The sequence below is a fragment of the Rhinolophus hipposideros genome, assembly GCF_964194185.1.
Source record: "Rhinolophus hipposideros genome assembly, chromosome: 14".
Classification (NCBI taxonomy): domain Eukaryota; kingdom Metazoa; phylum Chordata; class Mammalia; order Chiroptera; family Rhinolophidae; genus Rhinolophus; species Rhinolophus hipposideros.
Window position 1 is genome coordinate 62,785,237 of NC_138060.1, and position 12,560 is coordinate 62,797,796.

General features: G+C 46.3%; 1 protein-coding gene across 3 annotated transcripts in view; it reads left to right on the forward strand.

The window, feature by feature from the left end:
• Positions 1 to 12,198: 12,198 nt before the first annotated feature.
• RAD54L2 (RAD54 like 2) overlaps positions 12,199 to 12,560 on the forward strand; it is a 91,811-nt gene continuing 91,449 nt past the window's right edge. For all 3 annotated transcript variants that reach the window (XM_081071532.1, XM_081071534.1, XM_081071533.1), the window contains exon 1: positions 12,199 to 12,406. The gene's annotated coding sequence lies outside the window, so the exon portion shown is untranslated. The remainder of the gene's footprint in view (positions 12,407 to 12,560) is intronic.

A 12,560-nucleotide genomic window follows, 5' to 3' on the forward strand; every position in this document is an offset into this window, starting at 1 on the left:
CCTAAGTCAGGAGCACATCAAGCACCTTTCTGTACCTGAGTTCAGTGGGCGGGAGACGGGAGACTCTCTGTCTCCAGGTAACACTCAGCTTTGCCTCTCTTCTGAGACTCTCATGGCCTCGAGGATTGCCTCTATCTGAATGCAGCACATAACTTGATTTCATGGGGCTGCCGGGCTCACCTAGGAGGCAGAAAATGCCCAGGGCAGCCTGGGTGAAGAAGAAACCCTGCCCTCCCCATTTCTTTTCCCCTAAGATGCAGAGCAGAGGGAGACAGGCAAAGTGGGCTCCCCACACGACAAGCCATGCAGGTCTGGATTCCAGGGACTTTGTTCCTAAGACTCCATGAGAAGCATCGTAGCCTTGGCTACTCTCAGGAGAACAAACTAAGGAGAGCAGAGTAATGCTGCCCTGGACCTTGTTACAGAAAAAGTAGCTCCTACAAAGGCTGCTCTGCCATTGCGGCCGGGGAGGCAGGACGAAGAGCAGACAGTACCTAGGGCCAGGCATAGTGACCGAGCAAGGCCCTTCAGTAAGCCGACAGGCTAGCACGAGGCTCTCAGCCCTGGCCGCACGTTTGAATCTCCTGTGGAGCTTTTATGATCGACCAGTGCCAGGACCCTATTCCACAGCAATTCACTGGGGATCTCTCCAGGTGGGGCACAGGCATCAGCGGTTGCCAAAGCCCCCACCCCCACCCCAGGTGACTAATTCACAGCAAAAGCAGAGCAGCACTCGTCTAGCAGGGGGGAATGGCATTAAACTGGATGTGAGTATGATGGTTTTCACCATGGGGTGGGGTCTAGAGGCTTGAAATCCTGAGTAAGGAAGTAAGCTGGGCCCTGCTGCCTCTAGAAGCCAAGGCACCCCCTCTTACCCACCTACCCACACACCCACCTACCTGCCACACACACACCAGAGAACTTATGGCAGAGAAGGCAGAACAGAAGGCTCAGGGCTCCAGTCCCAGGGAAGGAGAGCGTGCACTCTGGCTTAGAACTTTGACCCTGTCCCTCTCTAGCTGTGTGGCCCTGCTAACCCTTCTGTGTCTCAATTCCTCATCTGTAAGATGGGGCAATATTGCCTACTTCAAGGGTGGTTGCAAGGCAGTACTGGCTCACAGGAAATGCTGCAGAGGCGGGGCTGCCAGCCGCAGCCCAGACGCCATCTGTCAGCTAAGGAAGGGCCCTGGCCATCACCTGTCCAACCCTGTTTTTTCACATGAAAACCTCAATGTCTGGAGAAATTTTCCCAGGTCACGCAGCCAGCCAGAACCCTCCACCCAGGCAACTTCACACCACAGTGGCCCTCCTATACTGGGCTTTATCTCTCCTCCTCCAGCAAATTTTGAAAACGGTCACTGGGGCTTCTAAAGAAGCAAGGGAGGGGTTTAAACCACCTTTAGAATGTCTTATTTGAGATGTCTGGTTGACCTCGAGACAGACAGAATGTGTGTTGAACCAGTCTGGCCATTTGGCCCCAATGAGATGTTTGTCTCCAGTCCCTTTTGCCGTTCTCGATTCAGAGAAGAAGGTTCATTACGTCAGTGCTAATGCTGTGTGGTCCCTGAGGCCGATGAGTGTGTGAGAAGGGTGCCACTCTGCCCGCGGCCGGTGCTTAGGGTCGGGAGGGCAGGGATGAGGCACAGTTCATTTTCCATGTAAACTTTTGTACTCTGACTTTGAAGCCACTGAGCATGGACTATTTAATAAAAATAAAATCGTATTGAAAAGTAAAATATACATGTCATTATACATTTGTCCAAACCCACTGACTGTACAAGACAAAGAATGAACCCTCATGTAAACTATGGATTCTGGGTGATGATGTCTTAATGTTGCTTCATGGATTGTGACAAATGTACCACTCTGGTAGGGGAAGGTGGAGGGATGACAGTGGGGGAGGCTGTGTATGTGTGGGGCTGTGTTTTGAGGGAACTCTGTACTTTCTGCTCAGTTTTGCTGTGAACCTAAAACTGCTCTAAAAAATAATCTGTATATAAAAAACAAACAAAGGAATTTATGTAAAACCGACACCTGCAGAAAGGAGTACCTTCCCCATGTTGTTTGTGAGGACTGTATGTGCTACTAGACATAAAGGGTTTAGCCTGACCCGGCTGGTACTGCTCAATCTGAGTTGGCTTGTGTGTTTTATCCTAAGGCCATCTCTCCCATGGTTCCCTCTCAACTGCCACTCATGGGAGGGAAGTGGTGGGAACAGGCCCTTCCCGCCCTTTATCTCAGGTTGCTGAGGCACCAGAGGCTTTGTCAGTAGCTCAGTCACATGGTTTAACTGGTGATGCTGCAGCCAGGCCTCGTGACAGTTGCTGACCTCTGTTGGGGCTGGAGTACTGCACTCAGTCCGGACTCCTGAAGCACTGAGCACCTACTTTGTGCAAGGTCCTATGCTCAGCCCCTCTGCAGTCCTAGGAGATAGGAATCCTGCTCCATTTTAATAAGCTCTGGCTCAGGGAAATTAACTGACTTATGCAAGACCACTCAGCTCTAAGGACAAAGTCCAGGCCTTCTGCTCTCTCCTCCATCAGGAAGGCAGGTGCCCCAGGAACTGCTTGTCTGGTGGCACTCACTTTCCTCTCCCAGCAGCCTAATGAAGATGTCACCTTGGAAGACATCTTCTTCCCAGAGGGGCTAGAGCCTCCAGCAGGTGTGTTGGGACACCAGTCCTGGGAAGGCATGAGGAAGCATCCCAGCCCCCCTCCTGTGGGATCTGAGGTTGGAGGTTTTGGAGGAGGGGCCCTGTTCCCCATCCTCTGTTCCTTGGCCTACCACATCCCTTTTAGGCAGCTCAGGCCTCCATTCGTGAACCCTGCTGCCTGCCTCCTTCTTCAGGTGAGAGGGAGACGGGGAGGAGGGTCTATCCTGGAGGTAGCTGGGCATAATCTGGGAAGGCTTTCTGCAGGTGGTAAGTGTGAGGAACAGGCTGCAAAGGAGAAGAGAGAAATCAATGAAGGGAACCATGGGAAGAACGCAAACTGCAATTTTCCTCAGCCTCCTTAGAACTGCAGGTGCATTTCTCTTCTGCGGGTCGCTCGTTTGTTCATTCCTTCATTCATTCACTGAGCACCATGTGCTGGGCAGGAAACAGCGTCCTGCCTCATGTTCTCAGGCTCCTAGGGTAGACAGCCACACAGACAGCCATATAATGTGACAAAAGCTGCTATGAACATGTTTTGGGACCTCAAAGGCTACTTAAGAGGGTCAGAGCATCCAGGACAGTTGACACGTAGTTCTTTAAAGGCCAAATCTATGTTGCTTAAACCCTAGATATGCTTACATAGGAAATGGGTGTTTTTTATTTGTTTATTTTTTTAAAGTTCACTTTGCTCTTATATAATATTGGTGCCCCATTTTGTGTTTATAAGCCCCACATCTAACTGTGGAAATATTTTTCTGGATCCCAGGATTTCTTAGCTTTGTTTTTCATTTTTAATTGTGATAAAGTGCACATAACACAAAATTCACTATCTTTACTATTTTAAGCATACAGTTCAGTGGTATTAAATATATTCATAATGTGCAGGCATCACCACCATCCATACCCATAACCCTTTTCATCTTGTAAAACAGTTAGGTAATACTCTCTACCCATTAAACAATAACTCCCCATTCTCCACTCCCCCAGCCCTCAAATAAGTGGAATAATACAGTATTTGTCTTTCTGTGACTGACATTTCATTTAGCATAACGTCTTCAAGCTTCATCCATGTTATAGCATATGTAAGAATTTCCTTTCTCTTAAAGGCTGATTGATATTCCATTGTATGTATAGACCACATTTTGTTTATCCATTCATCCATCAATGGACATTTGTGTTGCTTCCACATTTTAACTATTGTTGGTTAAATAATGCTGCTATGATCATGGGTGTAAATAGCTCTTCGAGATTTTGCTTTCAATTCTTTTGTGTACCTACTCAGAGATGGAATGCTGGATCATATGGTGATTCCTTTTTTAATTTTTTAAGGAACTGCCATATTGTTTTCCACAGCAGCTGTACCATTTTACATTCCAACCAAGAGTTCACAAGTGTTTTAATTTCTCCATATTCTCACCAACACTCATTATTTCTGTTTATTTCATTGCTAATTTATAGAAATGCAACTGATTTTTATGTGTTGACATTGTATACTACTTTGCTGAATTAATTTATTAGTTCTAACAGGTGTGTGTGTGTGTGTGTGTGTGTGTGTGTAATCTTGAGGGTTTTCTACATATAAGATCCTATCATCTGCAAACACAGATTATTTTGCTTCTTCTTTTCCAATTTGAATGCTTTGAATTTCTTTTTCTTGCCTAATTTCTCTGGCTAGAAATTCCAGTACCATGTAGAATACAAATGGCAAAAGCCATCATTGCCTTGTTCTTGATGTTAGAGCAGAACTTTCAGACTTTCACCATTGAGGATGATTTTTTTTTAATTTTTTTTTTTTATTGGGGAAGGGGAACAGGACTTTATTGGGGAATAGTGTGTACTTCCAGGACTTTTTTCCAAGTCAAGTTGTTGTCCTTTCAATCTTAGTTGTGGAGGGCACAGCTCAGCTCTAGGTCCAGTTGCCGTTGCTAGTTGCAGGGGGCACAGCCCAGCATCCCTTGTAGAAAGTCGAACCGGCAACCTTGTGATTGAGAGGACGCGCTCCAACCAACTGAAACATCCAGGAGCTCAACAGCAACTCAGCTCAAGGTGCTGCTGCATTCAATCTTAGTTGCAGGGGGCGCTGCCCACCATCCCTTGCAGGAGTCCAGGAATCGAACTGGCAACCTTGTGGTTGAGAGCCCACTTGCCTATGTGGGAATCGAACCGGCAGCCTTCAGAGTTAGGAGCATGGAGCTCTAATCGCCTGAGCCACCGGGCCGGCCCGAGGATGATTTTTTTTGCTGTGGGTTTTTCATATGTCTTTTATTATTTTAAAATAATTCCTTCTGTTCCTAGTTTGTTGAGCACTTTTTTTGTCATGAAAAAAATATGCTGAATTTTGTCAAATGCCTTTCTCTATCAATTGAGATGATCATGTTTCCCCCCTTCCCTCTGTTAACGTGGTGTATTACATTGATCAATTTTTGTATGATGAACCATCCTTGCATTCCAGGAATAAATCACACTTGGTTGTGGTGTATAATCCTCTTAATATGCTGCTGAATTTGGTTTGCTAGTATTTGTTGAGGCTTTTTGCATCGATGTTTATAAGGGATAGTGGTAGGTGGTTTTCTTGTCTTTATCTGGCTTTGGTATCAAGGTAATACTGGCTTCACAGAATTAGTTAGCAAGTATTTCCTCCTCTTTAATTTTCTGGAAAAGTTTGGGAAGGATTGGTATTAGTTCTTTTCTAACTGTTTGGTAGAATTCACCAGTGAAGCCATCAGGTCCATGGCTTTGCTTTGCTGGAAGATTTTTTTGATGACTGATTTAATCTCCTTACTAGTTATAGGTCTATTCAGATTTTCTGCTTCTTCATGATTTAGTCTTCATAGGTTTCTAGGTGTTTTTTGGATCCACAGCAAGAACCCTGGTCCTTCCTTCCCTCCTTCCTCTGGGACGCTCAGCCCAATGTCCTCTGACTGGTTGTTTCATAGTTCTCTGCATCTTTGAAACTTGACTCCAACTTTATGTCTTGGGGTATAGAATCCAATCAGCCCATCTGCAATTAGGAATTCTCCCTGGGCCAATCTGCTACTGCTAGGTGACTAAGACACATAACATGAACATACTCTCCAGGCTTCACTCCTGAATAGGTGGTCAGTTTTGGAAAGGGGAATATGGGCTAAGTAGACCCCAAAGTTGCCTCCTGCACCTCTTAGATTGTTTACTCTGTGCTTTCCTCATGTAGTGGTATAAATGCCTGCTACTGGTCTGTCTCCCCCAGAGGACATAAGCACTTAGAACAGAGGCCAAATTGTATAACTGTCTCCAGGGCTGAAACAGAATGCGTCTAATAAATACTGGTGGGATAAAGGGCCAAGAAAGCCCAGAAAAAGGACTGACTTTCAGGTTCGTGAAGGCATCACAGAGAGATGACATTTGGGCCACGCATTAAAGCAGAGTGAATTTACTAACTGGGAGTAGAGATTTAACAAGACAGAATGGTGGCCCTGTGGCCAGAATTGGTCCAACCACACATTACTGAGCACCCAATGATTCTCAACACATTAGGTGACTGCTGTGGGAGTAGCATAAGATCCGGAAATGGGTCAGGAGTAACTGAAAGGGCGATTAGACTCCTGGAGTGTCTCAATCCAATATTTCCTCCTCTGAACCCCTGCTGATAGTTTGTTTGCACAGGAGTTAAGGCTGTATTATAATTATGTGTCTCCCAGGAGCCTCAGGGGCTGTGTACTTTTCATCTTTGTAAAATAAATCCCCAGGGTCATTTGAATAAAATCGAATCCCTCGTGGCAAATGGGAGCTGCAGACAACCCTAATATTCTATTCAATACATGCATGTGGAATTCAATCCTTTACCAGACTTTGAAGCTACTGAGATGAACCCACCAGGTCCCATCTGGAGTAGTCAGACACAATTCCAATGAGAATGGGATGGGTGCTAAAACCAAGATAATTGCAAAAGTGCAGCTGAGTCTGGGGAATCCCAGCCAATCTCATGGAGAGGTAAGGGAGAGCCTATAATCTCTAGAAAGAGATGGTGGAATTGACTTAAAACAGTAAAGATGTTAGCCCAGTTTTCTTTGAACTAAATAAACCTGCACATATGTTTAGGACTTCCAAAGAGTGTTTATCACCATTTCCCCATTTCTTTCTCACCACTGAAAGCATGTTATTCCCATTTAGAGGAAGAAGCCATCGCAGGGAGGTTAAGTGATTTGCCCAAGGTTACACATTAAGTGAGAGGAGCTGTTCCCCCTCCACCATCCCTGAGAAAGAACCCTTCATTGCCTGGAGGGAGTTATAGTCCCTCTCAGACAATCCAAGTTCCCTCCAGACCTCAGAGTTTGTAAGTGGAGACCATGCTTCCTCGCCTACTCAGAAAAACAGGTGTTGAGAACCTACTGCCACGTGAAAGGTATCATCCGTCCTCCTGTATTGAATGAAACCTGCTCTCAGATAAAAGAGCACCAGTGTAACAGTCATTTACCTCTGATGTAAGTAATTACTCCTACTTTCTCACTGGGGTGTGTGTGTGTGTGTGTGAATTGAATTCTTAGATCTAGATTTAAATTCTGTCTCTACCAGTTACTGGCTGTGTGATCTCATGTAACTCAACCTCGCTGAGCTTCAGTTTCTTTTTTAATTGAGGTAAAATTCACATAAGATGAACCAATTGAACACCTCAGTACATTCACAATGTTGTGCAACCTCCACTTTGATCTAATTGCAAAACATTTTTATCACTCCAAAATAAAACCCCATACTATCTGCTAAGCCATTACACTCCATTGTCCACGCCCACCCGCTATCTACCTCCTTCATCCCCTGGAAATCACCAATTTGTTTATTGTTTCTTTCTGGATTTACTTATTCTGGATATTTCATAAATGGAATCATACAGTATGTAACATTTTGTGCCTGGCTTCTTTCACTGAACATATTGGTTTCTATATGTTGCTACATGTTGCAGTATGTATCGGTATTTCATTCCTTTTTATGGCTAAATAACATTCCATTGTGTGGATACCACATTTTGTTTATCCGTTCATTTGTTGATTTCCACCTTTTGACTATTGTGTATAATGCTACAATAAACATTACTGTACAAGTTAAGTCTGTTGAGACCTTGGTTTCAATTCTGTGGGGTATTATACCTAGGAGGGAAATGGCTGGGTCACATCACAATAATTCCATGTTTAACTTTTTGAGGAACCACCAGCTTATCACAGCAGCTACACCATTTTACATTTCTGTCTGTAACACAGAAGGGTTCCAATTTCTTCACATCCTCGCTAACACTTGTAATTTTCTGTTTGTATACATTATTATTTTATAATAGCCACCTTAGTGGGTACGAAATAGTACCTTATTGTGGTTTCGATTTGCATTTTCCTAATGATTAGTGATGTTGAGCATCTTTTTATGTGCTTATTGGACATTTGTATGTCTTCTTTGGAGAAATGTCTATTCAAGTCCTTTGCCCATTTTTGAATCAGGTTGTTTGTTAGATTTTTTGTTGTTGTTGAATTGTAAGAGTTTGTTATATAATATATTCTGGATATCAATCCCTTATCAGATATATGGTCTGCAAATATTTCTTCCATTTCGTGAGTTGCCATTTCACTTTGTCAATAGTGTCTATTGATGCACAACAGTGTTTAATTTTCATGAAGTCCAATTTGTCTTTTTTTCTTTTGTTACATGTGCTTTTGGTGTCATACAAAAGAAACCATTGCTAAATCCAATGTCATGAAGCTTTTTGCCTTATGTTTTCTTCTAAGAGTTTTATAGTTTTAGCTTTTACATTTAGGTTTTTGATCCATTTTTAATTAACTTTTGTCTATGGTGTAAGATAAAGGTCCAGTTTCACTCTTCTGCGAGTGGATATCCAGTTTTCCTAGCACCATTTGTTGAAAAGACTGTCCTTTCCCCCATTGAATGATCTTGGCATCCTTGTCAAAAAGCATTTGCCTATATGTGTGAGAGTTTATTCTGGGCTCTCTATTCTATTTCATTGAGCAATATGCCTGTCTTTATGTCAGTACTATACTGTTTTGATTACAGTAGCACTATGGTAAGTTTTGAAATCAGAAAGTGTGAGTCTTCGAGCTTTGTTCTTCTTTTTTAAGATTGTTTTGACTGTTTTGGGTCCCTTGAGAATTTTAGGATGGTTTTTTCTATTTTTGCAAAAAATGTTGGGAATTTGATAGGGATTGTTATCAAATCTGTATATTGCTTTGGGTAGTATTGGCATCTTAACAATTCATGAACACAGGATGCCTTTCCATTTATTTGGCATTCAGGTTTCAACTCAGAGGTCACCTCATTGGGGTGATTTACCCAATACCCCCCTTTCCCAAAAGACTCTCTCCCATGCAGATCTCTGTTTTATGTTCTTTTCATCACTTACTAGAATTTGAAATAATTTTGCACTGTCTCCCCTACTTAGAAGGTAAATTACATTAGGGAAGAGACCTGTTTTCTCTTGTTCAGTGCTGTGTCCCCAAGGCCTAGATCAGCATCTGAACTACAGTTCAGGGGCAATAAATGTCTACTGAATGAACATCTATATGGGACAGGTTTTTATTAGTTACACTTTATAGACCAGCATCCTCCAAGCGCAACTTTGAGCATAGTTCTTCACTCACTTCAGTGTGTGGTTATGAATAGGCTCTGGACCTAGATGTCCTATACTCAAAGCCCACCCCCTTCTTACCTCCCAGCTTCAGTTTTTCCACCTTCAGTTTTTGAAGTGATTGTGCATACCTCACAAAATCAATGTGAGGAATGAATATGTTAATACCTGTAAAATGTCTACAGTTGTGCTTGGCATGTCTTAATACTACTCCCCAGCATCCAGCACAGTGCCTGGTGCAAGGTCGGTACCCAGTAAATAATAGCTAAACGGGAAGTTCTATGGTGCAGCAATTTTGCTAGGCCTGCATTAATCATTTGGATGGATTTTTTCAAAAGGACTTGCAGAGATGATCTAGTATGAGAGAAGAGGTGTACGAGCAGAAAATTAGAAAACAGACTGAGAATAGGATGGATGTTGAAGAAAGATATAGGGGCCGGCCCGGTGGCTCAGGCGGTTAGAGCTCCATGCGCCTAACTCCAAAGGCTGCGGGTTCGATTCCCACATGGGCCAGTGGGCTCTCAACAACAAGGTTGCCAGTTCAACTACTCGAGTCCCACAAGGGATGGTGGGCTGTGCCCCCTGCAACTAGAAACAGCAACTGGACCAGGCGCTGAGCTGCGCCCTCCACAACTATGATTGAAAGGACAACTTGACTTGGAAAAATGTCCTTGGAAGTACACACTGTTCCCCAATAAAGTCCTGTTCCCTTTCCCCAATAAAATCTTTAAAAAAAAGAAAGATATAAAACTATTTGTCACTTTGGAACATGGGTCAGAGTGATCCTGGCTTTGGCATTCAGAAATGGGGCTGGGTTGAAAGTGTGGTTGGTGGAGGAAGGACTGAGTTGGCTTGCATGGAATAAGGAAGAGGTGAAACAGGTGAAAGGAAGAGGGTGTTTCTCCAGGTGTGATTCACAGTGAATGAGAAGATTAGTTCTAGTTTCTGATTGATTAACAAACTGCTGACAAGTCTTGTCTAATCCCAGCAGGAAGATCCAAGATTTTGTAACCTCACTTGAAGGCAGAGCCATTGATAGGAAGGTATGTGCGTAAATCACTGTAGGGATTCCTTCTGGATAGAATCCACTTTCATACAGGTTACATTAGGGTACCATGATCCCCAAAGGTGGTTGTGAGGGCATACATAGCATCATCCAAATTGTGAGGGAAGCTCCTGGAGGGCAAGGAAGTAGTGATGTCACAGAACGGTAATGGCATACTGCGGGGAGAGAACGGAAAGGGCTTCCATCACCAGGAGAGCCAGCCCTGGCTCTGCTTGTGTCAACCTCAGCGACAGAGGAGGAAGGTAAATGTGGGTGTCTTCGATGGCATTGGGTCTTTACAGGGAGATACACAATAAGACTTCTTTCTCAAGTCTATACCCAGCTTCATTGATTTCTTTCTCTGTCATCTTTAGGGTGCTCCTCACTGGAACTTGCTTCAACTGTGAGACCATATCTGCTGTATGTGTCACACAGGTAGTCCAAGCTAAGAGGCCAAATGGGGGAAATGCAAAGCCTTGAGCATGGAGGGGGTCAGATACTGATCTGACCTCAGGATGCTGAGAGAAATGAACCAGCTTTTGAGTCGTCCTTTGTCCTGTAAACGCATAAGCTGAAATCCTCTTGCTTAAGGGAACAGAGCGCCTGCAGAGGTTTTGAGTGTGCTGCTTTCTAACCCGTGAGTTTACCATTTCCAGGTGGTTACCAAAACGATGTTAGACAGGCAGAGCCCTTTCCTTCCAGACGATACCTAAATGGAAATCTACACGTGTATGTGTATGACACAGTGACATAATTTCATTCAGGTGCAGGTGACTGGCAGAAGTGAGCCTTTCTGGAAAGTCTCTTCAGACAAGGGAGAGGGGGATCAAGGTAAAATTTCCTGAGTCTCAGAAGCCAAGGGGCGAAGCGAGAACGGAACATTTGAGAACATGTGAACAATCCTTTTTGGAGCACCCTCTGCAGATGTAATTTCCCATTGATCGTTTGGGAACACACACTTGTATTTTTATAACCTAATTTTCTCCAAAAATAACCACGTAGGTCTGATGGGGCTGGAAGGGGCCCAGAAGAAAAGGGGGGTGGGGAGGAGAAAGGATTTTTTTTTTTAATCCACTTGATTTTATGAGGAAAACAACACCTTAAGAAAAAAAAAAAAACCCGCTTTCGGAATGTTTTCTTCATCTCGCCAATGTGAGGAGGAGGGGGAGAAGGAAGAGGAACGGAAGAGCCCGGGGCTGTCGTGGAGAGAGCTGACACGAGAAGCCCTCCTCGTTAACCGGAGCCCACGTGGCGGTAATTACAAACTTAAGGGAGGAGAATCTGCACCCTCTCCCTTCCCTGGAGTGTCAGTGATCAAGCAAGCCTTCCTGTTCCTGCTTCTTGTCCAGGGAATCCCGAGGACAGTTGCAGTCAACAGGACACGCGGCAGAGGTGGGGAAACCACGGCGAGCCGGTGCGCGCAGGGCCGCGCAAAGCTCGTGCAGGCGCCGCGCGGAGCAGCGCCGTCCTCGGCAGCATCGGCAGGGCCGCTCCCCAATGCTGAGTCCCGTGTCCCCGCGCCAGCCACTTTCATCGTCTCCTTCACTCCTAACACGCCGTCACGGTTACCCCCAAGGGAGGCACGAGGAGGACCCGAGGCTCAGTGGGAGCACGGAGTGACGAGCGTGCCTCCCGGTGGCTGGACGGGTGCGGACCCTGCCCGTGGGACCCAGCCCTGGCACCGTTCCCAGGTGGATTCCGGCCTGGGATTTCCGTGCCGCCTTCGCTCACGAAGCTGTGGTCGGTGAGCGCCGGCGGCGCCACCCTGGGAGGACTCCGAGTCCCCCTGGCGCGGGGCGTAGACCGGCCTCCGCCGGCTCTCAGCGGAACTTTCCTGTTGGCGGCGCGTGTTTCCCGTCCGGGCGGCCGGGCGCGCGGGCCGGGAGGGGGACGCTTTCTGGCGCGGACCGCGAGCGGAGGCTGCGAGCGCCGCCGCCAGAGCAGAGCGACGCTCGGTCGGAGCGAGTCTGCGGCGCCCGGGCCTGCCGGCTGCTTCCCGCCTCAGCCTCCGCGCCGCCGCCGCGGACCCCGCCGAGGCGGGCGCGGAGGAACGCGCGGCCGCTCGGCCCTGCCTGGCCCGCCGCGGCCCGGAGCCGCCGCGCGGGAGGTGAGTGCCGGTGCGGGTCCCCGGCTCCCCGCTCCGGCCGCCGGGACCCGCAACAATGGGGGCCCAGTGGGGACGCGGCCCGGGTCCCGGCGCTCGGCGGCCCGGGCCTTGGGGCTCTGGATGCGACGTGGGCACCTCCGGGGGTCGGAGGCTG